The sequence below is a fragment of the Lissotriton vulgaris genome, chromosome 2_1 (genome assembly GCF_964263255.1).
Source record: "Lissotriton vulgaris chromosome 2_1, aLisVul1.2, whole genome shotgun sequence".
Taxonomy (NCBI): Eukaryota; Metazoa; Chordata; class Amphibia; order Caudata; family Salamandridae; genus Lissotriton; species Lissotriton vulgaris.
This window is the reverse complement of record NC_141687.1, coordinates 1,199,229,865-1,199,247,356: the sequence shown is the minus strand read 5'-3', so window position 1 is coordinate 1,199,247,356 and position 17,492 is coordinate 1,199,229,865. Positions and strand designations below refer to the sequence as shown.

Sequence of the window (17,492 nt, the reverse complement as noted above, 5' to 3'; positions counted from 1 at the left end):
TCGACCAACAGCCACTGAAAAACTACGCCATTCAATCTTAGAAAGTAAGTGCATGTAACTTTTATTTCTATACATCTAAGGGACAGTATTGATAAATTTACTTGCGTTTATTAGAACGGTTACTATATCAACATTGCACCTGTGTTAAATTATTGTGCGACATGTTCGTTGGGAAAACTACATTTTCTATGGTAATACTTAGCAAAGGACTACGTAATTTCTCAAGCAGGTCATACCTTTGTTTAAACCTACCGATACATATTTCTTTTTTTTTTATTGTTATATCTTGTAGGTTATTCGTACGCTTTCAACATTTCCTTGATAGGGGGAAAGAAACTGCGCACCAACATATATCATGTAAGTACAGCCAACTGTTCACTCTGCTACACAATTTGTCCTTCCGTTCATAACACTTCGACTCGCCACACAGAACATTTCTTCCAATAATTCAAGGCACAACATAAGTTTGACAAACACCCTCTCGTACATCTCCTTGTGTTACCTTTTCACGCACACACAACTAACAAGACTTACTAAATTACAAGCACGACATATTGATTGCAAGCACAACTTCAGGTTACTTGACACTATCAACAAGATCAACAGTACCCACAGCTTCAGCTTGCACCTAACACACAAAAGCGCACACACATTATCACATTCACATGCATAGGAACAAACATCCCCGTTACACCATGCGAACTACGTTCGATACTTTTTTTTTTTTTAAAAAACACTCGACACACACTTTCGGAACATTCGGCCGCAATCTCATATCATAACACTTTGCCACACTCCCAGGAACATTTCGTTCACAACTTCAACTACATACATTACTTGCACACTAACTGGGTACACTTTCAATATTACACGCAAACCGCATTCATTCTCAGATTTAATGCAACACACTAACTACTCCAAGTTACAAGATGACACATACACACCTTTTTTTTACGTCTGTTACTATTACCTTTTCACGCACACACGGTTAAGAACACATACTATATAACACGCACACCGAATTGAGTGCAACCACAACAGAACACTCATTACGCTTTTAGTCACAGCTTCACAGCAAGACAGTAAACAGGATGATCGGACTGAACAGTGAACAGAGCTGCAGCTTACACTAATCACACACACCCTGTCATATTATCTTTCAATATTACACGCATACCGCTTTCATTCTCAGATTAAATGTAACACAGTAACCAGTCCAAGTTACAAGATGACACATACACACCTTTTTTTACATCTCTTAGTATTAACTTTTCACGCACACACGGTTAAGAACACATACTATATCACACGCACGCCGAATTGAGTGGGACCACAACAGAACACTCATTCCGCTTTTAGTCACAGCTTCACAGCAAGACAGTAAACAGGATGATCGGACTCAAGAGTGAACAGAGCTGCAGCTTACACTAATCACACACGCCCTGTCACATTAGGCAAAACACTGACTGCCACCCTTATACAGCACGTGCGACTCCAACGCAATCTAAGATCATAGCACTTCACCACTACAGCACCAAACTTTCAGTCAGAACTTCTAATTGCACATTTCTTTGCACGCAAACAGGATACACTTTACAACATTCACGCGGAATGCATTCATTCGCAGCTTTACTGGCACACAGTAACTAATCCAAGTTACAAGCTGACACACGAAAACAGCCGCTCGTACAACTACTAGTATTACCTTTTCACAAACACACATCCAATAACACATTAGCCAGGATTAGCTGCCTACAAAAATAAACACTTGACCTTACACTTACTACACTATTCACAGGCACATTGTAACATTAAGGGGAATAGTACAGCCATAAACCGTTCGCAACACTTCGCCACACCACAACAAACTTTTCATACACACATTCCACGATCAAGGGGACTTTCACACACACCCTCTATTACATGGCTACTCACAATCTTTCTCTCAGGGGCCAAATTTACTGTTTGGTTTGTGTCCAAGGGCCGCATCAGTGGGGGCAGGGTCAGTGGGTAAGGGTCGGGGCTACAGCAACAACATAAAACTGACCATGAGGTTAATCACAGGACCCTGCAGCCGAAGGCTTCGTCCACTGAGCCCTCCCGGCATACACATAATTTTCTCGCTCTCTTTCTCTCTCGGTCTCCCTCCCTCTCTATAGCTCTCTCTCCCTCCCTACACTATTCACAGGCACATTGTAACATTAGGGGGAATAGTACAGCCATAAACCGTTCGCAACACTTCGCCACACCACAACAAACTTTTCATACACACATTCCACGATCAAGGGGACTTTCACACACACCCTCTATTACATGGCTACTCACAATCTTTCTCTCAGGGGCCAAATTTACTGTTTGGTTTGTGTCCAAGGGCCGCATCGGTGGGGGCAGGGTCAGTGGGTAAGGGTCGGGGCTACAGCAACAACATAAAACTGACCATGAGGTTAATCACAGGACCCTGCAGCCGAAGTCTTCGTCCACTGAGCCCTCCCGGCATACACATAATTTTCTCACTCTCTTTCTCTCTCGGTCTCCCTCCCTCTCTATAGCTCTTTCTCCCTCCCTACACTATTCACAGGCACATTGTAACATTAGGGGGAATAGTACAGCCATAAACCGTTCGCAACACTTCGCCACACCACAACAAACTTTTCATACACACATTCCACGATCAAGGGGACTTTCACACACACCCTCTATTACATGGCTACTCACAATCTTTCTCTCAGGGGCCAAATTTACTGTTTGGTTTGTGTCCAAGGGCCGCATCAGTGGGGGCAGGGTCAGTGGGTAAGGGTCGGGGCTACAGCAACAACATAAAACTGACCATGAGGTTAATCACAGGACCCTGCAGCCGAAGGCTTCGTCCACTGAGCCCTCCCGGCATACACATAATTTTCTCGCTCTCTTTCTCTCTCGGTCTCCCTCCCTCTCTATAGCTCTCTCTCCCTCCCTACACTATTCACAGGCACATTGTAACATTAGGGGGAATAGTACAGCCATAAACCGTTCGCAACACTTCGCCACACCACAACAAACTTTTCATACACACATTCCACGATCAAGGGGACTTTCACACACACCCTCTATTACATGGCTACTCACAATCTTTCTCTCAGGGGCCAAATTTACTGTTTGGTTTGTGTCCAAGGGCCGCATCGGTGGGGGCAGGGTCAGTGGGTAAGGGTCGGGGCTACAGCAACAACATAAAACTGACCATGAGGTTAATCACAGGACCCTGCAGCCGAAGTCTTCGTCCACTGAGCCCTCCCGGCATACACATAATTTTCTCACTCTCTTTCTCTCTCGGTCTCCCTCCCTCTCTATAGCTCTTTCTCCCTCCCTACACTATTCACAGGCACATTGTAACATTAGGGGGAATAGTACAGCCATAAACCGTTCGCAACACTTCGCCACACCACAACAAACTTTTCATACACACATTCCACGATCAAGGGGACTTTCACACACACCCTCTATTACATGGCTACTCACAATCTTTCTCTCAGGGGCCAAATTTACTGTTTGGTTTGTGTCCAAGGGCCGCATCGGTGGGGGCAGGGTCAGTGGGTAAGGGTCGGGGCTACAGCAACAACATAAAACTGACCATGAGGTTAATCACAGGACCCTGCAGCCGAAGGCTTCGTCCACTGAGCCCTCCCGGCATACACATAATTTTCTCACTCTCTTTCTCTCTCGGTCTCCCTCCCTCTCTATAGCTCTTTCTCCCTCCCTACACTATTCACAGGCACATTGTAACATTAGGGGGAATAGTACAGCCATAAACCGTTCGCAACACTTCGCCACACCACAACAAACTTTTCATACACACATTCCACGATCAAGGGGACTTTCACACACACCCTCTATTACATGGCTACTCACAATCTTTCTCTCAGGGGCCAAATTTACTGTTTGGTTTGTGTCCAAGGGCCGCATCGGTGGGGGCAGGGTCAGTGGGTAAGGGTCGGGGCTACAGCAACAACATAAAACTGACCATGAGGTTAATCACAGGACCCTGCAGCCGAAGGCTTCGTCCACTGAGCCCTCCCGGCATACACATAATTTTCTCGCTCTCTTTCTCTCTCGGTCTCCCTCCCTCTCTATAGCTCTCTCTCCCTCCCTACACTATTCACAGGCACATTGTAACATTAGGGGGAATAGTACAGCCATAAACCGTTCGCAACACTTCGCCACACCACAACAAACTTTTCATACACACATTCCACGATCAAGGGGACTTTCACACACACCCTCTAATACATGGCTACTCACAATCTTTCTCTCAGGGGCCAAATTTACTGTTTGGTTTGTGTCCAAGGGCCGCATCGGTGGGGGCAGGGTCAGTGGGTAAGGGTCGGGGCTACAGCAACAACATAAAACTGACCATGAGGTTAATCACAGGACCCTGCAGCCGAAGGCTTCGTCCACTGAGCCCTCCCGGCATACACATAATTTTCTCGCTCTCTTTCTCTCTCGGTCTCCCTCCCTCTCTATAGCTCTCTCTCCCTCCCTCTAGCTCCCCCTCCCTCTCTCCTGTCTTCCTCTGTCTCACTCTAACTGTGTTCCTCCCTCTGTCTCACTCCCTCTCTCTCCTTCCTCCTCTCTCTCTCTCCCTCTCTCCCTCCCTCCCTCTCCGTCTCCCTCCCTATCACTCTGCATCTCACTCCCTTTCTCTTCCTCTCCCTCCATTTCCCTTCCTTTCCCTCACTTTCCCTCCCTCTCTGTCTTTGTACATAACTCTCCATTTCCCTCCCCTTCACTCCCTCTCTGTCTTTGTACATTACTTGCACACTAACTGGGTACACTTTCAATATTACACGCACACCACATTCATTTTCAGATTCAATGCAATACAGTAACTAATCTAAGTTACAAGATGACACACACACACCTTTTTTGGTACGTCTCTCACTATTAACTTTTCAGGCACACACTCACTCCCTCTCCATCCCCAACAACAATTCCAGCATTTAAAACTACCCAAAGACACATTCAAGTCCCGCATCCTCAGCAATGCTCAACTATTTTCCTAATACAAATAACGACACTACATTAAGGGGGTCGTTATTTTTGCACCCTCACACACACTCACCCTCACTTACCCTCAACGCCTCACCCTCACTCACCCTCAACACCTCACCCTCACTCACCCTCACCCTCACCCTCACTCACCCTCACTCACCCTCAACACCTCACCCTCACCCTCACTTACCCTCAACGCCTCACCCTCAGTCACCCTCAACACCTCACCCTCACTCACCCTCACCCTCACTCACCCTCAACACCTCACCCTCCCTCACCCTCACCCTCACTCACCCTCACCCTCACTCACCCTCACCCTCACTCACCCTCATTCTCACTCACCCTCAATGCCTCACCCTCACTCACCCTCAACACCTCACCCTCACTCACCCTCACTCACCCTCACTCACCCTCAACCCCTCGCCCTCCCTCACCCTCACTCACCCTCACCCTCACTCAGCCTCACTCACCCTCACTCACCCTCACCCACACTCACCCTCATCCTCACTCACCCTCACTCACCCTCACTCACCCTCAACCCCTCACCCACCCTCAACCCCTCACTCACCCTCAATCTCACTCACCCTCACTCACCCTCAACACCTCCCCCACCCTCACTAGCCCTCAACCCCTCACCCTCACACCCTCAACCCTTCTCCCTCAACTCCTCACTCACCCTCACCCTCACTCTCACTCAACACCTCAACACCTCAGCCTCACCCTCACCCTCACTCACCCTCAACCCCTCACTCACCCTCAACCCCTCACCCTCACTCACCCACACTCACCCTCATCCTTACTCACCCTCAACTTCTCACCCTCACTCACCCTCAATCTCTCATCCTAATGCACCCTCACTCACCCTCAACCCCTCACCCTCACTCACCCTCACCCTCACTCACCCTCACCCTCACTCACCCTCAACACCTCATCCTCACTCACCCTCACCATTACTCACCCTCAAACCTTCACCCTCACTAACCCTCACCCTCACTTACCCTCACTCACCCTCAAACCCTCACCCTCACTCACCCTCAACCCCTCACTCACCCTCCCTCACCTCACTCACCCTCACTCACCCTCACCCTCACCCACCCTCAACACCTCATCCTCACTCACCCTCACTCACCCTCACTCATCCTCACTCACCCTCAACCCCTCACCCTCAACCCCTCACCCACCCTCAACCCCTCACCCTCACTCACCCTCAACCCCTCACCCTCACTCACCCTCACCCACCCTAACCCACCCTCACCCACCCTCACTCACCCTCACTCTCCCTCACCCTCAACCCCTCACCCTCAATCACCCTCACCCTCACCCTCACTCACCCTCAATCCCTCACCCTCAACCCCTCACCCTCACTCACCCTCAATACCACTCACCCTCACTCACATTCACCCTCACCCTCAACACCTCACCCTCACTAACCCTCAACACCTCACCCTCACACCCTCAACCCTTCACCCTCACTCACCCTCACTCACCCTCAACACCTCACCCTCACTCACCCTCACCCTCAACACCTCACCCTCACTAACCCTCAACACCTCACCCTCACCCTCACACCCTCAACACTTCACCCTCACTCACCCTCACTCACCTTCAACCCCTCACCCTCCCTCACTCACCCTCACCCACACTCACCCTCTCTCTCCCTCTCTCTAGCTCCCCCTCCCTCTCTCCTGCCTTCCTCTTTCTCACTCTAACTTTGTTACTCCCTCTGTCTCCCTCCCCCTCTCTCTCCCTCCCTCCCTCCCTCTCCGTCTCCCTTCCTATCACTCTCCATCTCACTCCCTTTCCCTTCCTCTCACTCCATTTCCCTTCCTTTCCCTTACTTTTCCTCCCTCTCCCTCACTCTCCATCTCCCTCACTCTCCCTCCCTTTTACTCCCTCTCCATTTCCCTCCCCTTCACTCCCTTTCTGTCTTTGTACATTACTTGCACACTAACTGGGTACACTTTCAATATTACACGCACACCGCATTCATTCTCAGATTCAATGCAACACAGTAACCAGTCCAAGTTACAAGATAACACACACACACCTTTTTTTACGTCTCTCAGTATTAACTTTTCACGCACACACTCACTCCCTCTCCGTCCCCCTCCCCCTCCCTTTTCCTCCCACTCCCTCTCTCTCCCTCTATCATCTCACCCTGCCTGTGTGCCAGCCGTGGCGCACACACTCACAGCAGCACCAGAGCTCTTAACAGGTCTTTAAAAGACCATTTACATGCTAATGTGGCCTTTACGGGAAAAATTAAAAAGATATATTATAACCATTATTTTTTTTTTCTCCTTTCAGATTATTAAAACAACAACAAAAGAAACAGAAGTTAAGGTAAATACTACTTTGCCAGTTAGTGGAAAAATTGTCAAAAGTTCATACCTTACAGTCCCCCAAAAAATTTGTTACTTGACAAAGCTTCTTAATTTACATTTGTTGATAAAAACATTTTAGTATAACACATAAGATGCAGAGATGCTTGAAAGCAAGTTACCATCAAGGGAATAGCAAATTTAATAGCAAATCACAAGGTAAGCAATGCTTACCAAATAGTGTTTTTGCTGTATTGCACAATTTATGCAAGCCAGTAACTACTTGGAACTCTAATGATCTGCATTATATAATGGACCGTGGGGACGCTTTATATCTACAAATGCATTCTATTAACAAAGAAACACTTATGCATCCAGATGACCTGCCAAGGTATATAGACCACAATCAAGAGATATATTCACTTTTGCTACGGAACGCTTACTACGGTGATGTCCTTAAACGTTTTGATAAAGCCTACCCAGATATTAGCACAGCATTAAATGTTACTATTAATAAGCACTGTGGTGTTATACTTTGTATGAATGTTTATGTTATAGCTATTTTCAAACATATGCAATCATACTTTGTATTTGATTCACATAGTAGGGACCATGAAGGCATGCCGCATTCAAACGGAACATGTGTTACAATTGCATTTCATTCTTTTGAAGGGCTGATTCAATATGTTATGAAACTAGCATATAACTTTACACATCAGGCTGAGCAATGTGTCCAATTTGAATTAACACCAATAGATATAAAAGTCATTAAAAGGAAATCATTTACAAAAGCACTTACTGTGCACCAAAAAAAATAGTCACCTACCGCAAGAAAGAAAAATTTGGGTACATACTACTGAATGTACTCCTAATCAGACTATAACATCAACAACAATGTCTTCTGATGATTTACAGAATAAAAGTAAGGGAGGGAATAGCAATACTAATCATTTAGCACAATTACCAGGGAATAGTAAATCTATACAGGGAACAAATAAACAGTCTCTGAAAAGAAAAAGGGATTCAAGTACATGTCCAACTAAAGTTGGACAAAGAAAAAAAGTTAATACAGCTGAAGAAGACATTACCAACAGTCAACTAAGTGCTAGTGATAATAACAGACCAAGATTCACGCAGGGCCAAAGACAGAAACGAGGTAAACAAATCCATACAATCATTCGCAAATTCCACCGTGAAATATTGCATGGCCCAGAGTACATTTGTACTCTTTGCAATCAATTGTGGCATAAACAAACGTTGAAAAATATACGCAGTGTTAGCCAATCCGAAATTTTCAAAAAGTGTAACATTAGTAACAAGAAAACAAATTTTATTTGTAGGACTTGCTATTATTACATTCGCAAAAACAAAATACCACCATGTTCTATTGTAAATGGCATGGGGTTCCCAAATGTACCAGTTGAATTAGAATTATATGATTTAGAAGAAAGATTAGTTTCACCTAGGATACCATTCTTACAAATTCGGAGTCTGCCACGCGGTTTTCAAAAATCATTATCAGGTGCAGTAGTTAATGTACCTGCAGATGTTATGACAACTGTTACCATTTTACCAAGGCAAATTAATGACGCCATGACAATCCCAGTGAAATTAAAAAGGAAATTAATCTATAAATCATATACACATTATGAGAATATTAGACCAAATACAGTAAAAAAGGCAGCTACATGGCTAGCTAAAAATAGTACAATGTTTAATGAATATGGTGTTACTATTAACCCTGACTGGGAGTATATACCTCCAGAAATAGAATCTCACAATGAGACTTCTGAGACAAACAATTCATCTGATAGTTCAGACAACATAGAAGCTGGGAATTTGGATACTATGTTAACAAATGAAACAATTACTAGTAATTCACTGAATGTGTTAAGTTTCGCTCCAGCTGAACATAACACGCCAAGAGGTTTATATGAGGATAAAGATTCAGAGTTATTGGCTTTCCCTACTATTTTTTGTGGTGAACGAAGGCCTAACAATAAGGAAAGACACATACCGGTACATTATACTACTATTTGCCAAGCAGAGTTAAGGAGTTATGATAGAAGAGTCGCTAAATCTATTACTAATGTGTTTTTTAAACTGAAGAAATTACATATTAAGCAGATCCATGGTAAAATCAACATTTCCATCAGAAAACATTTTACAGATGGGAATAAAATAACTGCTAAAGACATTAAATATAATATTGGCAATGTTTTACAGTTTAATGAGGGTTACAAAGTATTAAAAACTATAGGCAGTTCACCTCCATATTGGGAAGGTTGCAAAAAAGATATTTTTGCAATGATAAGGCAACTTGGCATACCCACTTTATTTTTGACTTTATCTGCTGCTGAAACAAAATGGCACCATTTAATAAATATACTATTGAGAGTTAGAAACTTAAAGGAATGTACAAAGGAAGAATTCTTAACCATGTCTTGGGAAACTAAAAGTAAATTAATACAAGAAGATCCAATAACATGTGCAAGACAGTTTGACTATCAAGTTAGGAAATTCTTTAATTGTGTTTTGCTGAATGGCACTAATCCAATTGGGGAAATAGTAGACTACTTTTACAGAGTCAAATTCCAACAAAGAGGTTCTCCACATATACATGCATTACTCTGGGTAAACAAAGCACCACTGTATGGTGTTTCACCAGTGGAAGAAGTCAATAGCTTTATTGACAAATATATCACTTGTCATAAGTCTGAGAACCCTGTTTTACTACCGTTAATAAATCTACAAAGGCATGGTCACACAAAAAATTGCAGACGTAAACAGCAACGGACATGCAAATATCAATATCCAAAATATCCAATGTCAAGAACGCTCATATTAGAGCCATTAACACTTGAGGAGACAAATAAGCAATGGCAAGATAATATGAAAATAATACATGAAGCTATGAATAATACTACTTTTAATTCACTTTCTTTTGAGGAATTTTTAGACTTCATTAAAATGGATGATAAAGAATATATTACTTCAATACAAACTAGCTTACAAAAAACAACTATTTTTTTGAAAAGAACACCAGGCGAATGCTTCATCAATAACTACAATAGTACTCTTTTAGAAGCTTGGCGAGCAAACATAGACTTGCAGTTTATACTGGACCCTTATGCTTGTGCTGTCTACATTATCTCAAATATCAGTAAATCGCAAAGAGGAATTAGCAAACTTCTAGCGCAAGCTGCTAAAGAGGTAACAAGCAATAGTAATATCAAAGATCAACTTAAACACATAGGAAACAAATTCCTCAACTGCACAGAAATTAGTGCTCAAGAAGCAGCATATCTAATTCTTCAAATACCATTACGGAAAAGCTCACGATCATTTGTATTTATTAATACTAGCCGTCCAGAGAAAAGAACTTATTTAATGCGTGGTATCGAAACGATTAATAACTTGCCAGAAAATTCAACTGACATTCAATGTGAAAATATTATTATTAAGTACTGCAAACGGCCACAATCATTAGAGATGTGCACGTTAGCAGACTATGCGGCTAATTTCAACTATGTGAAGAAAAAAACACATAGGAGAGAAATCAATGATTGCGAAAATTTACTTGCAGAACAAAACTTTTACAGCTCAGATGAGGAAGAATTAGAAATAGAATGTAGTAACGGAAATAAAGAACAACAGAAACAGAATTATGATTATGCTTTAAATAAGCGCAGACAGGGGAAAATAATACGCGTTTGCAGATTTAGCAAAAATAATGAACCAGAAGAGTATTATAGAGAAATATTAATGTTGCACTATCCATGGAGGGAAGAACAAAAAATACTAATCAACAAGGAAACTTACTATGATAGGTATCTGGAAGTTAAAACATTTGTTGACACACAACTAAACATCTATAACAAACAGCATGGCGAAGTTACAAACATTATTCATGAACAGTGTCATGAAAATGCAATTTCACCTCCTCTATCACCAACTGTTAATATACAGACAGAAGACCAAAATCCTGAAAATAATAATAGATATGATTTGGCTCTAGATTTAGGAATTAGAACTACAACCGAAGAACAAAGCTCAACTAACGTTATTTTACCCAATGAAAAATACCAACAACTTATGCAAAACTTAACGGAAGAACAACTTAAATTTGTTTACCATCACTTGCATTGGTTTAAAACTACAAGCACTCCATGCTATACTTTTTGCACTGGAGGGGCTGGTGTTGGGAAAAGTTTTGTAATATCTGCACTATATCAAACTTTACTACGCTACTATAACACTAAGGCAGGTGAAAATCCTGATAATGTTTATATCTTACTTACTGCTCCAACAGGAAAGGCTGCCCATAATATTAATGGCAAAACACTGCATAGCACTTTCAAAATACCTGTGTCGCAAAGTTTGACTTATAAACAACTGAGTCATGAACATAGAACTGCTCTACAAATGGAAATTATGCATGTTAGAGTTGTTATTATTGATGAAATTTCAATGGTAGGACACAATATGTTAAATTTTATACATAACAGGCTTCAAGAAATAAAATCATCTAATGAACCATTTGGAGGAATTTCTATTTTAGCCATTGGTGACTTTTACCAATTAAAACCTGTATTTGACAGATACATTTTTCAGGATTCTACACAGATGTATGGTCCTTTAAGTGCTAACTTATGGAAAGAACATTTTAAAATTTTTGAATTAACAAAAATTATGCGCCAAAAAGAAGATCTTCAATTTGCTCAATTACTAAACCGGTTGAGAGAAGGCAAGCATACTGAAGAAGATATTTCACAAATTAAGCAAAGGGAAATACAACCTGATGAGAGTTTATTAGAAACAATTCCATATATCATGTCAACTAATATAGAAGTTAATGAAATTAACAAAAAGGTTTTAGAAAAACATTGCAAAGATTATCCAGTCTACATAACAGTAGCAAGCGATACCGTCAGTTCTGATTTGTCTGAAAATGTGAAAAAAACTATTCTTAAGCAACTGCCCAAAGATCCACAGAAAACAATGGGCCTTTCACATACATTACACATTGCCTTACAACTTCGTTATAATTTAAGTTGCAATGTGGATGTCAATGATGGTTTAACAAATGGCGCAACTGGTGTGGTACAATTAGTTGAATTGATTAACAATACACCTATTATTGTTTGGTTGTTATTTGACAATCCCAGTGTAGGACAAACAACCAGACAACAATATAAACACTTATATCATTCACAAATACAAAATACCTGGACACCAATACATGCTATAGCTAGACATTTTCAATACACTAAAAAATGTATTACCATTATACGGAAGCAATTTCCTTTACGCCAAGCATCAGCACGCACTATACATCGCACACAAGGTGCAACTCTCGAACCACTTTATATACACTTTAATAACAGCAAGATTCATCATTTGCATTATGTTGCTATTAGCAGGGCAAAATCAATACAAAATGTATATGTACACAATTTTGATGAAGGTAAAATTTTAGTACATCCACAAGTTAATGAGGAAATGCACAGATTAAGGACAGAAATGCCACTTGAAATACATATCCCACAGTTACATACATACAGTGCACATTTCAATATCATTGCACACAATATAAGATCACTACAGAAAGATTTTTCATCTATGGTAGCGGATATGAATATATTAGAAGCAGACATTATTTGCTTAACTGAGATCAACACTACAAGAAATGCTACAGCTACTGATTTTACGATAGAACAATACCATCACATTATATTTGATAAATTTCATACATACAACACAAACCATGGAATGATTATGTACTACAAAAAAGATTTATTTATATTGCCTATTTATGAGACACATGAAGGGATAGACATTTTACATTTTACTCTACATATTTATAACACGGATTACCTTATTATTATTTTATACAAACCACCCCAAAAAAGTATAACTTCTCTTTTTGATTTTATCACAAATATTACGGATTTTTACCCCACACACAAATTGATTATTATAGGGGATTTCAATGTGGATGTATCTCAACAAAATGCAAACACCAAGCAATTACTTGGATTCTTTGAAACAAAATTACAATGTCAACAACTCATTAACAGTTACACAACTAACTGCCAATCCATTTTAGATCATATATATACAAATGAACAACTACACAACTATGGTACTTTAGAATGCTATTACAGTGATCATAAAGCAATATGGGTTTGTATTTAACATGTTATAACACATTTTCTATTTCAGATGATGTCTATTGAAGAAATCATGAACATTAATACCGATGACAACAAACCATATCAGAAACCCATAAGAGTTAATGTCATCAACTGCTCAGGGAAAACTACTTACAAAAATGCTAAACAAGAACAGAACATTCTATTTCATTTGGCTCTAGCAGATAAAACTGGAACCATGAAATGTACTTGTTATCAAGAAAATTTATATGAGCAAACTAAAAGTAACTGTGGACTACTGATACGCAACTTTATTATCAAAAACAAAACAATTTTAATTACAAAGCAAACTAAAGTAACAACATTTCCCGCTATGACAATTGAGGAGGGCCTGATCCAACAAGCAAAGAACATTTTGCATCCGCCTGCACCATCGGCTTCTCCCATTAAGGAAATAAAACGGGCAAGTCTAAAAAGTCTTATGACCGTTTCAGGGACAATAATTGCCGTAAGTATGAACGCAAACATGTCATCATGTCAACTAAAAAAAAACATTGAAAATGCAATAGGTCTCGCATTTGAAAAGTTGGACTTATTAGTATTGTAAATGACATATCTTATTTATTTGTTGGTTTTTAAAATTGCAAGTCTAAAAAGTCTTATGACTGTTTCAGGGACAATATGTGCCGGAAGTATGAACGCAAACATGTCATCATGTCTACTAAAAAAATGCATAGTTGGCTTACACACACATTACACCTTTAGTAACTTCACTAACAAGCTCAAAAAAGGTAGCATTATACACTCTTTCACACTATGTAGAAAGTACGAGTTTTGAAAACTATAATATGCCAGTGCTTTGGTGTATACTACAAATACAAGTACTCTCTACAAAGCCATTTTTAGCAATAAATAATGCAATCTTTTAGAAAGGATGTTCATTTGGGTCGTTAAATATAATACATTATATTGCCATTCATACAACGCACTAGTACTATGTGTTTTTACAGTCACTATTTTATACAATGCTTACTTTTTGTTTAGGGAGAGGACGCAAAGACTGTGTTTACCTCAATGCCTCACCCTCAGTCACCCTCACTCACCCTCAACCCCTCACCCTCACTCACCCTCAACACCTCACCCTCAACACTTCACCCTCAACGCCTCACTCACCCTCAATCTCACTCACCCTCACTCACCCTCAACCCCTCCCCCTCACTCACCCTCACTCACCCTCACTAGCCCTCAACACCTCACCCTCAAACACTCAACCCTTCTCCCTCAACTCCTCACTCAACACCTCAACACCTCAGCCTCACCCTCACCCTCACCCTCACTCACCCTCAACCCCTCACCCTCACTCACCCTCAATCCCTCACCCTCACTCACCCACACTCACCCTCATCCTTACTCACCCTCAACGTCTCACCCTCACTCACCCTCAATCTCTCACCCTCACCCTCACTCACCCTCACTCACACTCACCCTCACCCTCACGTAACACCTCATCCTCACTCACCCTCACTCACCCTCAACCCCTCACCCTCACTCACCCTCACCCTCACCCTCACTCACCCTCAACACCTCACCCTCAATCACTCACCCTCACCCTCACCCTCACTCATGTCATCATGTCTACTAAAAAAATGCATAGTTGGCTTACACACACATTACACCTTTAGTAACTTCACTAACAAGATCAAAAAACATAGCATTATACACTCTTTCACACTATGTAGAAAGTACGAGTTTTGAAAACTATAATATGCCAGTGCTTTGGTGTATACTACAAATACAAGTACTCTCTACAAAGCCATTTTTAGCAATAAATAATGCAATCTTTTAGAAAGGATGTTCATTTTGGTCGTTAAATATGATACATTATATTGCCATTCATACAACGCACTAGTACTATGTGTTTTTACAGTCACTATTTAATAGAATGCTTACTTTTTGTGTAGGAAGAGGACGCAAAGACTGTGTTTATCAATGGGCAAGATACCCCACTCAAATCGATTACAATAAAAGATGCAACAGATGACATAAAAGTGACACTGTGGAGAGAAGCATCACTATTTAAAATACATCTTGGCGAATATGTTACCCTCACTCACGTAACTGTCCATGAATTCAATGCACAAAAAATATTGAATACAACGCGCCATAGCAAAATGGAGGTAAGCACAACAAACCAAACATTTTGGGAATATCTCTTTCACCCACTCTTGGCCTTTCACCCACTCTGGGCCTTGCACTCACTCTGGCCCTTTCACCCACTCTGGCCCTTTCACCCACTCTGGCCCTTTCACCCACTCTGGCCCTTTCACCCACTCTGGCCCTTTCACCCGCTCTGGCCCTTTCACCCACTCGGGACCTTTCACCCACTCGGGACCTTTCACCCACTCGGGACCTTTCACCCACTCGGGACCTTTCACACACTCTGGACCTTTCACCCACTCTGTGCCTTTCAACCACTCTGGGCCTTTCATCCACTCTAGCCCTTTCACCCACTCTGGGCCTTTCACCCACTCTGGGCCTTTCAACCAATCTGGGCCTTTCACCCACTCTGCACCTTTCACCCACTCTGGCCCTTTCACCCACTCTGCACCTTTCACCCACTCTGGCCCTTTCACCCACTCTGGCCCTTTCACCCACTCTGGCCCTTTCACCCACTCTGGCCCTTTCACCCACTCTGGCCCTTTCACCCACTCTGGCCCTTTCACCCACTCTGGACCTATCACCCACTCTGGACCTATCACCCACTCTGGACCTATCACCCACTCTGGACCTATCACCCACTCAAGCCCTATCAACCACTGTGAGCCTTTCACCCACTCTGTCCATTTCACCCACTGTGTCCCTTTCACCCACTCTGTCCCTTTCACCCACCATAGGCCTTACACAAAACATAAAGTATAAAAATGTACTAACTAATTGTTGCATTTGTTTTCTCTCAACAGGTAACAGCCCCACCACAGGAAAAGATGGACATTCAAATTTATGGCGTCGAAAGCACCACAGATGAAACTAGTATTATCACAATAAGGGTGACAAACACAGACGAATATCAATCAATGCCCATCGAAAACGAGATACTAATTAAATGGTTTATGTTAGATGATGAAGTTGACAACATCGGGGATGCCCTTGTACATTTTTTGCCGCAAACTTTTGAAGTGGTGTTTTGTAATGGCAAAATCATAAGTATTCTTAAAGAAAAAGACGATGACATATGTTCTGACTAAAATTCGCATGTTGCCAGGCTATCATATTTTTGTACAAAGTTAAAAAATAAATATTTGTGTCTTTTTCAAAAATAAAAAGGTGTGGAATACAAATTTTAAACTTCTATGGTAATTTTTTCACTACAGAAGGGAAATTATATCTAATACACTCAATTAATACAACATAGTCACACCCACATACAACATTCAGCCAATCCATCTCACATTAAAAAAACAAATACAAAATACACACACTTTGTAGCTTGCACGCACTACAGTACTATGTATGAATGAGACTGTTGGTGTGCTAAATACGCCTGTGCTGGTGCAGAGTTATGCTGTGTTGTTGCTCAATGTTACTGTGGGGGTGCTGAATGATAAGGTGGTATTGCTGCGTGTTGCATTGGTGGACATCAGTGATGACGTTGTTGGGAGAAGTGCAACTGTTGTGGTGCTGAGTTATGCTGTGGTGGTAATAGTTGAACACTAACACAGCACCACTCATCATCAACACAGAACAACACATCACAACAACAGCATTGCTAAGCACCACACTAACATCACTCAGCAACACACCTACATCACTCTACACCACCACAACAGCATCATTCAACAACAACAACATACAAAAACACAAACACACATTACATTAAAATAAACATTCACACATGCAAAACACTCACATATGCCAATCACACCCTCACTCACACTCACTCACCCTCAACTCCTCACCCTCATTCACCCTCAATTACACTCACTCACACTCA

General features: G+C 41.7%; 2 long non-coding RNA genes across 2 annotated transcripts; both read left to right on the top strand.

Annotated features, from left to right (window-relative positions):
- The first annotated feature begins 292 nt into the window (after positions 1-292).
- Positions 293-13,663, top strand: LOC147732392 (uncharacterized). The gene is made up of 3 exons (XR_015308656.1): positions 293-357; positions 7,333-7,368; positions 13,572-13,663. It is a non-coding gene; the product is annotated as an uncharacterized LOC147732392 (long non-coding RNA).
- Positions 13,664-13,897: 234 nt separating this feature from the next.
- On the top strand, positions 13,898-16,652 carry LOC147732391 (uncharacterized). Its single transcript, XR_015308655.1, has 3 exons — positions 13,898-14,009; positions 15,463-15,678; positions 16,462-16,652. It is a non-coding gene; the product is annotated as an uncharacterized LOC147732391 (long non-coding RNA).
- Positions 16,653-17,492: the final 840 nt, after the last annotated feature.